The sequence below is a fragment of the Vicia villosa genome, unplaced genomic scaffold, assembly GCF_029867415.1.
Source record: "Vicia villosa cultivar HV-30 ecotype Madison, WI unplaced genomic scaffold, Vvil1.0 ctg.001085F_1_1, whole genome shotgun sequence".
NCBI classification, from domain to species: Eukaryota; Viridiplantae; Streptophyta; class Magnoliopsida; order Fabales; family Fabaceae; genus Vicia; species Vicia villosa.
Window position 1 is genome coordinate 298,453 of NW_026705477.1, and position 15,387 is coordinate 313,839.

A 15,387-nucleotide genomic window follows, 5' to 3' on the forward strand; every position below is an offset into this window, starting at 1 on the left:
GGAATTTCCCTCTGTTTGTTTACTTGCTCGGCTTTAGGTGGACGACCAAGGGAACAATTTCTCGGTTGCCCAGCCTTCTTGTTCGTCGCTCCGACCATCACTCCGCCGAAGGGATCTTCCCAGTTGCTGTCACCATGTCTGCAAGTAAGTTCACGTTTCCCTCCTAGCTTATTATCTTCTTGTAGTGTTCGATGGGATTACTCTTGCGGTCCCCGTCACTGATAGCTATCCGTGTCGGTTGGGCCAGGCGCGCGGTCGGCGCTTCCTTACGGGTTATCTAGGCGATGCTCGGGGGACGCGACGGCCGGCGGGTTAGTCATCGTCTGTGTCGGATTATCGCGTTCGTCTAAAATTTATACATCGTGCTTTTTACTGCTGTCGAGAGTCCTCGGCTGACGAACGTATTTCCTCGATGGGGGTTTAGCCGGGGGCTCTGCTGCTCCTGCTCTACCCTTTCGCTTGCCTTGCGGTGGAAGGGTGGATTTGATGGACTATCGAATTCACTTCTCCCTTCTGCGTGCAGGTGAATCAGATTCGAGTGCTACCTCAAGATCCGGCTCGGACACCGACTCGACGACCAGTGACTCCGACAGCTCGACGGCAACTAGTTCCGACGTCGAAATTATTGAGGAAGATGGCACTCCCTCGGCCGAAGGCGCTCACACGGGATCCCCTGGTTCGGATGCCGAGGGAGGGGTTTCCCCTATGCCGTTATTCAGTTATGAACATATCGTTGCGCCCGATTGGATAGCCGAGGAGGCTCTATCTGTTGTTTCTCGGTACACCGCGTCTCTGGATGGGGCGTTTACAGAAATTGAGGTTCTGGGGGAAGGCGATCCGCCCAATTATCAAATAGGTTGCCCGTCTCCGGACGAACGCATATGCTCTCGGTTTGGCGGGGACGGATTTGCGATGTACGATTACGTGTTTAGGGAGCTCGGCTTCCGGTTACCTTTCTCTGGTTTTCAGGTTTCAGTTATGGCGTTTCTATCTCTGGCGCCGTCCCAAATTCATCCGAATGCTTTTGCTTTTATGCGGGCATTCGAGATTGTGTGTGATTATTTGGGTATAGGCGCAACGTCTGCGTTGTTCGGAAGATGTTTTCGTGTTCAACGGCAGGCGTCAAACGGGCGGTACAGCTGGGTTTCGTTCAGGAACGCCGAGCGTAAACTCTTCGGAATGTATACTGATTCCGTGAAGGGTTTTAAGGATCGATACTTCGTTGTCCGCCCCCTGAGTCCAACGGCCTACTCTTCGGTGTCGGATATGGTGGCCGAGCGGGATGCCGAGGGGGAGATAGTGAGGGATGAATATGGGCAGGAAGTAAGGGAGTTCTGCACGACGTTTCTGTTTTTCTGGTGGAAGGGTCATTTTGCGTCTCCTCCGAAATACTATGCTTGGGAGGACGATGATTTGGATGATCAAGACCGGGAGTCATACTCGGTCCTCTGCAAATACGTAGATAGCTTTACTATGTCTCGTTGGGTGACGAGGAATGGGGATCCCGTATTGGACGAGGACGGGGTGCCGATCACGGAGCAGCGGCCTATTAATACTAAGGCTTTGCTAGCTTGTCGGACTCCCGAGGAGACCCGGACGTTGCTAGGTTGTGTCCATTCACCTTGCTTTGTGATCTCTGTCCGGTATTTTGCTAACTTGTTTATTTTTTCTTTGCAGAAGCTATGCCGGAGAAGGAGGATAATATCCTGAAACAGGCTTTGGATGCGAGGAAGAATCAGAAGAAGAAGAACCAGGGAACCGGAGCTGGAGAGAACTCAGGCTCGGCAGGCTCTCCTCACAAGACTCATGTCGACGAGAGGTCTTCCAAGAGATCTCGTCCTTCCGAGGGGGGACGTCCAGATCAGTCGAACCTAGGTCCCGGGCGCGCCTTCGTGTTGCCTCCTTGCTACAAGGATGGAGGCTATTTCGAGAAGTTCCCCTTGGTTATCTCACCGGACGAAGCTCGTCGGATCAGTGATATGGACCCCCGTCCCTTCAGAAACAGTTGGCGTGCGACAGTGCCGCCGTGATGAGGGTCTTGGGGATGGCCCAAGTGTTGGCCAGTGGAGGTTCGGGCTCGACCGAGGCCCTGAGGGAGGCCGAGGCGGCTAAGAAGGTGGCCGAGGACAAGGTGAAGGCCATGGAGACCGAGCGCAAGGAGTTGAGGAAGAAGGTCGACGCGGTCCTGAAGCAGAAAGACGCGGAGGTTGCGGCTGAGAAGAAGAAGCTGACTGACCTTCGACTTGAATGGGCTCCCTCGGCTGACGAGTCGCCGGATGTGGCAGCTCTAAAGTCTAGGGCTGAGTTTGTGGAGAAGATAGAGAGCCTGAAGATAAGTCTGGCCGACATGGCCGACGTCGGGTTCGAGCGTGCTCTTAACCAGCTGAGGCTTCTGAACCCTGGTTTGAAGGAGGATAATGTCGGGCTCTCTTCGAGGATCGTGGATGGCGTGTTGGTGCCTGAGTCCCCGGGGAGCGAAGAGTAGAAAGTGTAGTTCCGGGCCTGCGTGTCCGTCTTTCCCGGCCTGCGTGCCATTTTTTTTTTGTTGGGCTATGCCCGGATAATTTTTGGGGCCTGCGTGCCCGGCAATGATTGTAACTTTTGACATCGCCGGCCAATTTGGTCGGCAGCCTTAATGTTCTGTAGCTTCGCTTGTCTATATTCGTTTACTCGCTCCTTTAAAGTATTATCGTTGTATGCGCGTATTTTGATAACACTTCTCGGTGCTCGGAAACCGGGGTGTTTCTTCCATACTTAGGATTTTTTCGCTTTTAGCCGGCTACGCTCGGGTACGCCGGGGATCTGCTTATGTCTGAATTTTACTGTCGCATGTTTGCATTGCTGTGTTTTGATGATTATGGGATCCGCTCGGGTATTCCGGGGACCTATCTGATGATTAGAATTTTGAGTAAGGACGATGCTCGGGTTAGATAGATTGCCCGGGCGTGTTGAGTACGGTCCGGGTGCGCAAAGCAGGTGTGCGCTTTTAGCGGGTACGAGACCATGTTTATGGCCAAGTTCTCGCGGCGTGAACGATCCCATCGCGAGCTGGGGTTCTGCCAATCAGGTACTTCCGCGGAGGGTCTAGGTGTAGAGTCTTCCGCGTGGTCGGTTTTCCCATTTCGTGGGAGGATCCGACCGTTGCTGTCGTGGAGTTCCCGTGTTCGTACCGATGACGCGGGTTCCTTCCCTGCTTGCACTTGTGCGGGATGCAGGTCTCCGGGGGTGTTAGGTCGAGTCTAACTGTGATAACGTCTGAGTTTTTCAGCGTTCCAAGGCCGAGCAAGTTTTACTCCGAGGAGATCTTCAAGGTAGTAGGCGCCGTTCTCGGTTTTATCGTAAACTCGGTATGGGCCTTCCCAGTTCGGGGCTAGTTTACCCTCGCGCGAATCTTTCATATTTCTGCGGAGCACTAGGGCGCCGACTTCGAATTCGCGCTTGGTGACTTTGGTGTTGTAGCGGAGAGCTATCTGTTGTTTTAATTTTGCTTCTCGGAGGGAAGATCCCGTGCGGATCTCCTCGACCATGTCGAGTTCTTCCCTCATAGCTTCGTCATTGAGCTCTTCTTCGAGGGGTGCCTCGGTGCGCCGAGAAGGCTCTCGGATTTCCACGGGGATCACGGCTTCGGTGCCGTAGGTTAATCTGAATGGGGTCTCACCTGTGCTCGAATGGGGGGTTGTTCGGTATGCCCAGAGTACACTATGAAGTTCTTCGACCCAAGCTTTCTTGGCTTCGCCGAGCCTTCTCTTTAGTCCCCGGAGGATGACTCGGTTAGCCGCCTCGGCCTGCCCGTTCGTCTGAGGATGCTCAACCGAGGTGAAGTGTTGTTTCGTGCCGAGCTTGGCCACAAACTCTTGAAACTTTCTATCGGTGAACTGGGTGCCGTTGTCGGTGATTATGGCTTGAGGCACCCCGAATCGGGCGAGTATGTTTCGTTTGTAGAAACGGAGCACGTTTTGAGACGTGATTTTGGCGAGCGCCTCGGCTTCTATCCATTTCGTGAAGTAGTCGACGGCGACCACTAGATATTTATTCTGGTATGAGCCGACCGGGAATGGTCCGAGGAGGTCCATTCCCCAGGTGGAGAAAGGCCATGGTGACGATAGAGATTTAAGCTCGTTAGGGGGAGCCAGGTGCATGTCGGCGTGACGCTGGCATTTGTCGCATTTACGGACATGCTCTTTGGCATCTTGTTGCATGGTCGGCCAGTAGTAGCCGGCTCTGAGGGCTTTTCTCGCGAGTGATCGGCCGCCGAGATGCTGGCCATTGATCCCTTCATGGAGTTCTTGGAGTATCTCGGATGCCTGGGATGTGTCGACACACTTGAGGAGAGGGATGGAGAAGCCCCGTCGGTATAGTTTGTTCTCGATGACCGTGTACGAACAGGCTCGTCTCTTGATAGTTGATGCTTCCTTCGCGCCGGTGGGCAGTTCGTCCTTGGTGAGGAAGTTATACACCGGGGTCATCCAGCAATGGTCGTCCCCGATGGCGAACACTTGAAGAGTCTGAGCGTTTTTGCTTATACTTGGTCTCGGCAAGATCTCTTGGATTACCGACTTGTTTCCACCTTTCTTTCTTGTACTCGCAAGTTTGGACAGTATGTCGGCTCTAGAGTTGTGCTCCCGGGGAATGTGCTCGACATTAACCTTTGAAAATTTACACATTTTCTCCTTGACGAGAGTGAGATACTCGGCCAGCGTGTCGTTCTTTGCCTGGTAATCGCCGCTGACTTGGGATGCGACGAGTTGGGAGTCGGTATAGACCATGACTTCGCGAGCACCTACATCCTCGGCCAGGCGTAGGCCTGCTAGGAGGGCCTCGTACTCCGCCTGGTTGTTTGACGTGGCGAAAGACAAGACCAAGGATACTTCGATGACGAGTCCCTCGTCATTTTCCAGGATTATTCCGGCTCCGCTTCCCGAGCTACTCGAGGCTCCATCTACGTAGATGGTCCATTTGTTTTCGGTGGGGCCCGGGTAGTTAGCAATTGAGGTCATCTCGGCAACAAAGTCGGCGAGCGCCTGAGCTTTAAGCGCCTTTCTTCCCTCGTATTGGATATTGAATTCGGATAGCTCGAGGGACCATCGTAGCATCCTTCCGGCCATGTCTGGTCGGCTGAGGAGTTTCTTAATCGGTTGGTCCGTCCGAACGACTATGGTGTGAGCGAGGAAATAGTGTCTCAGTCTTCTGGCGGCTGTTATCAGGGCCAGCGCAACTTTCTCAATCTGCTGATATCGCACCTCGGGCCCTTGTAGGGCTTTGCTCGTGAAGTATACGGGCTTCTGCCCGTCTTCTATTTCTCGGATTAAGGCGGCGCTGGCCGCCTCGTTCGAGACAGCCAGGTAGAGATATAGGATCTCGTTGTTGTCTGGTCGGGATAGGACGGGCGGTTTGGAAAGTATCTGTTTGAGGTGTGATAACGCTCGTTCGCACTCCTCGGACCATTCGAAGGCTGCCTCTTTTCGAAGCAACTTGAAGAATGGGAGGGCATGTTGGGCGGATTTGGCGACGAAGCGGGATAGTGCTGTGAGCATCCCATTTAGTACCTGGATAGATTTTTTATTGCTAGGGGTAGGAAGTTCCGATAATGCTCGGCATTTATCTGGGTTGGCTTCTATTCCTCGTTCGGTTAGGTAAAATCCGAGGAATTTGCCTGCCCGTACCCCGAAGGTGCATTTTTCTGGGTTAAAACGCATTTTGCACGATCTGGCTTGCTCGAACACTCGTTCAAGATGTGCCGTATGGTCGTCGTCTTCACGAGATTTGACGATCATGTCGTCCATGTATACCTCGAGGGTGTCGCCGATCTCTCCTCGGAAGACCTTGTTCATCATCCGCTGGTAAGTGGCTCCGGCGTTTTTGAGTCCGAAGGGCATTACATTGTAGTAATAATTGCCCGATTCGGTCATGAACGCCGTGCACTGCTTGTCGCATCTCGCCATGGGAATTTGATTGTAACCTGAATAAGCGTCCATAAAGGACAATAATTTATAACCGGCCGAGTTGTCGACCAGTCTATCAATATTAGGTAACGGGTATGCATCTTTGGGGCATGCCCGGTTAACATCAGTATAATCAACACACATTCTCCATTTTCCATTAGATTTTTTAACTAGTACAACGTTTGAGAGCCAAGTTGAATACTTGGCCTCGGAAATAAAATTTGCCTCTAGGAGGTCTTTTACAGCTTTCTCGGCAGCCTCCGCTTTCTCGGGGGACTGCCGACGCCTACGTTGAACTACTGCTTTTGCGGTCGGATTGATGGAGAGTGTGTGACAGGCGACCTCAGGGTCGAGTCCGGGCATCTCTGCTGCGCTCCAGGCGAACAAGTCGGCGTTGTTCCTCAGACAAGCTATGAGCTGCTTCCTCGGTGTGTCCGGGATGTCCTTGCCGATTTTCACAGTCTTGTCGGGTTCGTGACCCAGAGGAATGAGCTCGAATTCCCCGTCTGGAATGGGCCGGATGGGGTGATCTGCCTTGGGCTGTGGATCTTCGGCGTTCTTTAGCTCTTCTTCTGTGAAACGAGCGTCGAGGTCGACCGAGTTGAGGTCCGCAGTCGTCTGCCGATCTCCAGGGCGAGATTCATCTTCAGCTCTTGCCTTTTTGTTGGAGTTGGAGGGCGGGGGAATCAGCTCCAGTCCTTTTACTGATGCGTCGAATATCCTCCGAGCAGCTTCGATATCGGCATTGACGGTGACTACTCGTCCCCTCTTCGTGTAGAACTTCATCTTTAAGTGGACGGTCGAAGGAACGGCAGTGAGTTCGGCTAGAGTGGGACGCCCGATGATGCAGTTGTAGAGGGTCTTGCAGTCTATCACCAAAAACCGTGTCTTGACCTGCCTGGAGGCTTCTCCCTCCCCGAAGGAGACGAGCAGTTCGACATAACCCCATGGCTTTGTGGTTGTTCCGTTGAATCCTTGGAGGTCGGAGCCCACGTAAGGGGTGAGATGCGAGTCGTCCAGCTGTAAGGTTTGGAAAAGGTGGGAGTACATGATGTCGACCGAGCTTCCCTCATCGACCAGAATCCGACGGACGTCGAAATTCGCCATCCTTGCTCGCACGAGCAGTGGGATTGTGGCGTTTGGGGCTCCGCCGGGTAGCTCCTCCAGATAGAAGGTGATCGGCTCTGACCTTCCTTTAAACCTCCTCAGGGTTGGGGTCATATCCGAGGTGGCGCTGATCAACTCGTCGAACTTCCTTTTCACTGAGCCGATCGTGAGGGAGCCAGAGTCCCCGCCGTTGGTTATGAGCATTGCTGTCGGGAAGCCTTCCCAGACGCTGAGAGCAGAGGTCACTCCGACCGAGGGTATGAAGTCCTCGGGTCGAGTGATGGACAGCGCCACCTGCAGCGGTCTGGCGTTCGGTGACTCGCCCTCGTCAGAGCTCCGACGATCCTTCTTTTTGGGGGGGTCCCCTTTCCTTGTGTATTTAGAAAGGTGACCCTCTTTGATTAGTGTCTCGATGACGTCCTTCAGGTGAATTCACTCGTCCGTCAAGTGCCCCTGGCTCTTGTGATACTTGCAGTATTTGGACTTGTCGGTCCCCGGCCGGGTGGGATTCGGCTTTGGTGGTCTGATGTTGGAGTTTCTGAACTCGGCATTTATGCACTCGGCCAGGATCTTCTCCCGAGAAACTTTCAAGGGGGTGTAGTCGTTGAAGTGTCCCGCCGGCCCTCTGCGGTCCTTCATGTCGCGGGATCTGTCGTCCCTCTTTCTTTCGTCTGCTCGGGGCGCGATAGACAGGTCTTGGTTCGAGCTCCGAGCAACAGGGTTTCCCCTTGACGCTTTGACTGCGGCCGCTTCACCTTCCTCGAAGGAGATGAAGGCCTAGGCCCTTTTCAAGATGGCGTTCATAGATCGCATTTTTTCGATCTTTATTGCTTTCCTGAATTCACTGCCGGGGAGGAGTCCCCGTTCGAGGAGATACCTTTTCATGTAGTCGGTAGTCTCCACTTGGACGGCTTCCTTGTTGAATCTGTCGAGGTAGTCTCGGAGAGGTTCGTTGGTCCCTTGGACCACAGCTTCGAGGTTAGCCTCTGATTTCGGTTGACGGCGGGAAGCAGTGAAGTGACTCAGAAAGAGTTCCTTGAGCTCGGCCCAAGACGTGATGGAGTTAGGGGGGAGATTCCTGTACCAGGTCATTGCCCCCTTCCGGAGCGTGGTCGGGAAGATCCGGCATTTGATGGAGCCGTGGACGACGTGATACTCCATGACGGCCTCCAGGTTTCTGATGTGATCGTCGGGATCTGTAGTCCCGTCGTACGCATCCAAAGTCGGGGGTTTTTCCATTCCTCGGGGAAGGCGGGCTCTTCTAATGCTTTCGGACAAGGGGCTGCGGAATTCTTCCTCGTCGCTGGCACTCGGAGAGATCGAGCGTGTGTTGCGCCGGGCGGGTTCCTCCTTGCGAGGTTTCCTCCCTTTCCTGGCGAGCCTTCTTTCCTCTCTGTCGGGAGAAGGGCTCTCCTCGTCTGCGGGCTCAGGCTTCCGATTTTTCCTGCTCTTTCGCAGAGGGGAGCGCGAGTAGGACCTCTGGCGGCGGGATCTTTTCGGTGGAGATCGAGAGGAGGACGGTGAGCGTCGGCGAGTCCTCCTAGGCGGGGAGCGCGAAGAGGAGGAACGCGACCGACGGTGCCTCCGCGGGGGAGAGCGGTGACGATGCCTCTTCTCCAGTTTCTCAATCCGTTCGCCCTGGAGTCGGATGAGGCGGTTGGTCCGCTGCAGCTCTTTGAGGATGACGAGGGCTGAGGGGTCGGTTTCCCCACGGGCATCTGTAGCATCCCGAGTTTGCCGATGGTGAGTTCTCGGTCTCTCACGGGAACGGGTGGAGGAGGAGGCAGTCTGCCCGTCCCTGTGGTCGGTCTCGTGTTGGACGCGAGTCAGCGGTTGTTCAGGCTGGGTTTGGATCAACTCGGCGTTCCGATCGTTCCGAGCTGTGTCCTCTCCGTTGTTCGGAGGCTGGAGCTGCTCGGCATCATCATTCTGAGCCTGCTCGACGTGTTGAGGTGGTGGTCTTCTGACGGATTGGGGGGTCTCATGACCTGTCCTCCCATTCCTTTCAGTAGAGTGTCGTCGACCTCCCCGTCGATGCAGAGCCTGGCTGGATTCCTCGATCATATCCGCAAGACGGAAAGGATCGGGGGTCGGGACGAGGACAGTGCTGTTGTTGTTACCGGCCATGACGATCGAAGGATGGATTAGCTTTGATCTTCGTTTCTTTAAAGATGGGGAAGCTTGTTTCCCACAGACGGCGCCACTGATCGTACCTGATCAGAAGAATCGTCAAGGCCTGCTCGGATGCTGGTCTTCGTAAAGTGAGAGGGGGGGTGTACCTGCAAGGTACTCCGATGCCAAAGTGAGTAGATGAGCAAAGGAGAGCAAGTACTAGCTAAGGTTAGAAGAGAATTGAATACCTGACCCTCTGGTTAAAGAGGGTATTTATAGCCCCCAGCGCTGGGCCATGATCTCGCTATTGGGTTGGATTCCCAAGCCCAAATAGGAGACTGCCAGGTTTCCTGAGCGGAAATATCGGAGGTGCGTGTATGCCCTCTGTCCTGGTTAACCGCTCCGAAGTTCAAGGGAGGACGCGGTCTTTTAGGAGCCACGCGGGGTCCGTACTACACGGAGGGTTGGGTATGAAGGAGCCCTGCGCGGAGCAGGGTCCTCGGCAGTGAGCGACGCTCGGGAGTAACGCCGTATCCGAGCGTCTACTTGTACGGGGAACGCGTGATCTTGCTGGGTGCCCTGTGACCTAGCCGAGGATGACATCATGCCGAGCGTGCCTTAGACGGGCATCTCGGGCTTGAGACTGGGCCGTGGATGATTATTGGACCCTTGGGGTTTCGCTGGGCCGAAACCATGTTGGGCCCAACCTTTGGGTCAGTCCAGAACACCACTAATCTATAATCTATCATATCTTGAAAATATTTTGGAACATGTTTAGAATTGACATGAAAAAAGAAAAAATATTTTGATCAATTTTATTGTTTGGCATCTCTACCACGTAGTTCTGATCTCTATGGGTAAATCTCATTCCGAATTTATAAATTTTAGAGTGTATTTGGATGAGGTAATTGGAAATTTTAAAGGAATTTGAAATTCAAAGCAATTCAAATGATTCAATTGAAATCCATTCATTTTAAATTATTTTGTTTAGATGGAGTATTAAGGTAATTCATTGTTAGATTTTTGGAATCATTTTTTATAAAATATAAATTTTTTTAACCAAATTAAAAAAATTGAAAAATAGGGACAAAATTGTAATTTTTAAAAAATCGAAGGACCAAATTGTAAAATTTAAAAATTATTAAGGACCAATTTGCAATTTTTAAAAAAAATTAGGGTCAATTTTGTAATTTTGGAAAAGGTTTAAATGCACCTTTGGTCCTTGTAAGTTAGCGAGTTTTTGATTTTCATCCCTGTAAAATTTTTTTTTTTGTCTGAGTCCCTATATTTCACTTTCGCGTTTGTTTTAGTCCCTAAAATCAAAATCCGCAGGAAAATTCGCAGGAAAACCTGCAGATTTTCCTGCAGATTTTGGCTTTAGGGACTAAACCGCAAGCAAAAAGTAAGATATAGGGACTCATACCAACAAAAAAAACTTACAGGGGTGAAAATCAAAAACTCGCTAACTTACAGGGACCAAACGTGCATTTAAGCCTTTTGGAAAATATGAGGACCAATTTGCAAAATTTGAAGAAATAATAGTAACAAATACATCTTATGGAGTATGAAGGAATTTTAAATTCTTTGGTTTTTTATGTCATTTCAAAATGATTAAATTTAACTTAGATAAAATACTCCATAAATTTCCATCATTTTAACAATTCTTCATTTTTGTATCCAAACAATAAATTTTGTGCAAATCATATTGAATTTCCTCAAAACATTACATTTCCTCAAAATTTTGTGCCCCGATTTTCGATATTTATTTTATTACGTAGTTATTTGGTGTATTTGGTGCTTAAACTGATATTTTAATTATTATTATATTAGTTAATAATTATTTATAAGTAGTAAAATGATTAATTAGTTATTTGGGCCAAGTAGTGATTAGTAATTGGGAGGGTGTGTATAGTAAGCCCATTAGCAAATTAAGGATTAGTAGGAGATTAATAAAATAAGGAAAAAATTAGAAGGAATAGTTTCTTTTGGCAAAATTGTGAAGAACGTAGAAACAGAAAAAAAGGCTAGGGCAAGAGAGAAAGGAGACTTCCACCATTGTTGAAGGATCAAAGCTCAATCCTAAGGTAAGGGGGAGAATGGGTTCTTTAAATGGTGATTACAACATGAGAGGGTAGTGAGGGTTCCTTTCCCTCTTTAGGTTTCACAATTGATATGTTTGATCCCTTCTTTGATGTGTGAATTGATTTGACTTGTATGTTGTTCTTCATGACTAATGAGCATTGTATAATTGTGGACGAAATTCTGTTTGGATTGATGAATTATGGTGTGGTTTTGGATGTTGGTTGAGTTGTTGTTGTGTTCATAAGAGGAACTGAATCTGAATGTAAAACTGTCCAATTTGATGAGTAGGAATTGAGTTGTTATCATGTTAAAATTGATGTAGCATAACAGGTTAATGAATATAGACGAAAGGTGTGAGTTAATAGGTGAAAATATGATGTTTCGGACCTGAAATCGCAGACTGGAAGTGATGAAAACGAGTGAGAACGAACTGGTGCGAGTGCAGACTTGGATAGACAGTTTTCCTGTCAGTTTGCGTATGGTACGCATATGGGTTGGGGCCATACGCGTATGAGGGACACACCTAGGGGGCTATACGCGTATGATACGCAGCCCTGTCCCAGCATAGTACAACCTCCTGGTGGAATGCGTATGGTACGCGTATGGAAGAGAGGTCATACACGTATGAGAAGGTGATACGCGTATGGAGGAGTTTTTAGTGTAAATCTGATTCTGGTGATACGCATGTGGGAAGGGGGTATACGCGTATGGCTTAGCTGTATGCGTATGGTTACGCTAGTAGGCAGAATTTTCCATTTTTGTGATTTTCTACTGATTTTTGAGTGAGATGAATACCTTTATGAGTTCCTTAAAATTGTAGGACTTAGGTAAACACAGAGAGACTGTAACAGTTATGCTTTGGACATAAAATATTGTGATAAGTTGGTGTTGATTGTTGTGAATGTAACTACAAGATAATGAAATTATAGTTGTACGTTGTTGAGTTGGTTGATAGCCTAAATGGCAATGAGTTGAAGGCTGAAGCCTTGTGATGTTGAATTGTGTTGATTGGATGTCCATATTGCATACATATGTCGTTGAGGGCTTATGCTCTGTTGTTGACCTGTATTGGCATTGTTGAAGGCTTATGCCTTGTTATTGCCTCTAAGATAATGGCAACTGTTGAGGGCTTATGCTCTGTTGGTACCACATGCATGTAGAGTTGATAGTTGCATTTTCATTCATTTGACTCATTGTAAATGTCATGTATTGATGTTGTTGTGTGAATGATGGTGTGAGAATCGGTTTATGTTTGTGTTTGTGCGTGGTGTAGATACTACTCCTTAACCATGTGATATTTCACTGTATATTTATTGAATGTAATTCTCACCCCTTTTCTGTTGTTGTGTTTGTGCTTCTTCGGGAGTACAGATAACCAGGTACCAGAGTAGTGCTTGGATTTTTGAGTGTTACCTGATCGAGTCTTAGGAGTCACTATGATACGTAACACGGGGATGTTGGGATACGCCATGTTTTGTTTTCTTTTCAGTTAAATGTTAAATTGTTACGTATCTTGATTTTGACATTATTGTTGGACCACCTGTTTAGTGGATATGATTTATTTGTTGGGGCTGTTGTGCCAAGAGAACTAATAAGCTGTTTGAATTCCGCTGCAGTATTAGAAATTCTATTTTTAATGAAAAACTATTGAGTACGGTGATGTTTTGTGAATTGTTTAGAAGATGTGACATCCTACTTGCATTACTCTGATTATTTATGTATTTACAATTCGTTTATTTTCCATATGGGAAAGTGGGGTGTTACAGTTAGCGTGCCCAGATGATCTCTGGTTATGAGGAGATCGTCTTTCATACGTGCTAGGTAGATGGGCAAAAGAGGAAATATGGCATCTATTTGCTCGAGCGAATAGGCCAATGCTTATCGGTGTTTTTATGCTTATGAGTGGATTGGGCCAATTCTGATAATTGGGCTGGTCCGAAACAGGAGATCCCCAAGTCGTTGCTTTCGGGCGTGGGAGTAATGACTTAAGGTTAACTTACAATAGTGACGGGGAGACTTGGCGAGGAAGAGGCGCTTCTCTTGAGCGAAATGAAATGATGTAGCATTGTGATTGGTGGACAAGGAGGTGAGTAGTTGGCTAAATGTGAGAAGCTGGTGTGTGTGTGCTCGCCTCGAGCCTTATGCTGCATTTAATGCGTAATGATGGCTAGTCTAGCCTCTAGGGTCTTTAGGGTTTAATGATGATTTTCCCTCTTCCCGAGATGAGCGTGCAAGTCACAAGAGGGCCTCAAGTGTCTATAAATACTTGAAGTGTCCCCTCATTTGAACTTTTACATTCTCTCTCCTCACTCTTCAGCTTTCAATGATCGCTTGCCCTCGTCGCGACCGCCGCTGCAGACTCTTCGTTTTCCTTCAACATTACAGTCTTTTTTCCCATTCCAAGTAAGTTTTCTTTATGATTTACTCCGTTTTATTGCATTTTCTGTATTTTGCTTAGAATTGCATGTGGCTAGGATAAATTAGGACGACTGATAGGATTTTTCGGTGAGATGTTGGTTGTTCACAGTGGTGATGCTAAAATCTTCATCGTCACCGATGAGGGTTTAGTATGATTATGTGTTATCTTCATCGTGAGTAGCGCTCTACGCCTAAGGCTTTCTGGTTCTAGTTAAAGTTTTATCTTTTCTAGAAAACTGCGTGGGTTTTCTAAGGAAGTTCGATGAGTTTTCCGATGGAGCTTCAACCAGCATCTGGGTTTGCCAAGTCCTTCATTTGCTATTCACTTTGGGGATGTCAGGCACCTCATCTTGAGTTGTGATTGTCGGTACCCTCGCTAAGGGAGTTAGTCGTCTTCTCTTCGAGTAGGGGTATGTGTAACGCTCTAGACTGCTTTTGGGATTATCGACTGGCCCCACAAACCAACACAGGTCTTTTCAGCATACTTTGACCTCGCTCACACGCTTTTAGGGAAACTTCCTAGAAGGGTCACCCATCCCAAAATTGCTCCAAGTTAAGCACGCTTAACTATGGAGTTCTTATGGAACGGGCTACCAAAAAGAAGATCCATTTTGTTGGTATAGGTAGTACCTATCAATCCTTATATGCACTCCTTCAACCATGCAGTCCCATACTTGCATGACCTTAGAATCCCACTCATTATAATATGGCGACCACCCTTGCCCTCTTCATCCTCAGGTGTTACATGTCCACCAGCTTCCGCATGGTTCGTCCTCAAACCACATCGTACTGAGAGATGTATGGCTCTAATACCATTTGTAATGCCCCAAACTTCTTTTGGGATGACCGACTGAACCCACAAACCAACACAGGTCTTTTCAGCATGCTTTGACCTCGCTCACATGCTTTATGGGAAACTTCTTAGAAGGTCACCCATCCTTATATTGCTCCAAGTCAAGCATGCTTAATTGAAGAGTTCTTATGGAACAGGCTCCCGAAAAGAAGATGCATCTTGTTAGTATAGGTAGTACCCATCAATCCTTATAAGTTTTTCTTCAACCATGCAGTCCCATACCTGCACGGCCTCAGGATCCCTCTCATTCCGATGTGAAGGATAGAAAAACACTTAGAAAGGGGGGGTTTGAATAAGTGTGACTTTAAAAACTCTTAAGATAAAAACAATTGCACAATGATTTTTATCCTGGTTCGTTGTTAACGAAACTACTCCAGTCCACCCCCTTAGAGTGATTTACCTCACCTGAGGATTTAATCCACTAATCAATCTTGATTACAATGGTTTTCCACTTAGATACCCTCTAAGTCTTCTAGAGTATTCTGATCACAACCTGATCACTCTAGGAAATCAATGCTTATATACCCTCTAAGACTTCTAGAGAATTCGATCACAACTTGATCTTCTCTAGTACCTTTACAAATGAATGTAAACTAATTCTTACAAGAGTATTACAATGCTTCTTAATAAGCTATAATCACAACTGTGATATTTCTCTTAAGTTCTAAGCTTTATCTCACTAAGATATTACAACAGTAATGAAGTGAGGTTGAAGATGAAGTTTGAGAGCTTTTGAATTTGACAACGTTTCTGTATTTTGCGCAAGTGTGTTATATTCAGCTTCTCATCAGAACTTCTATTTATAGGCGTTTTGAGAAGATGACCGTTGGGAGCATTTAATGCGTTGCGTGATCCGTACAGCATTGCATTTAA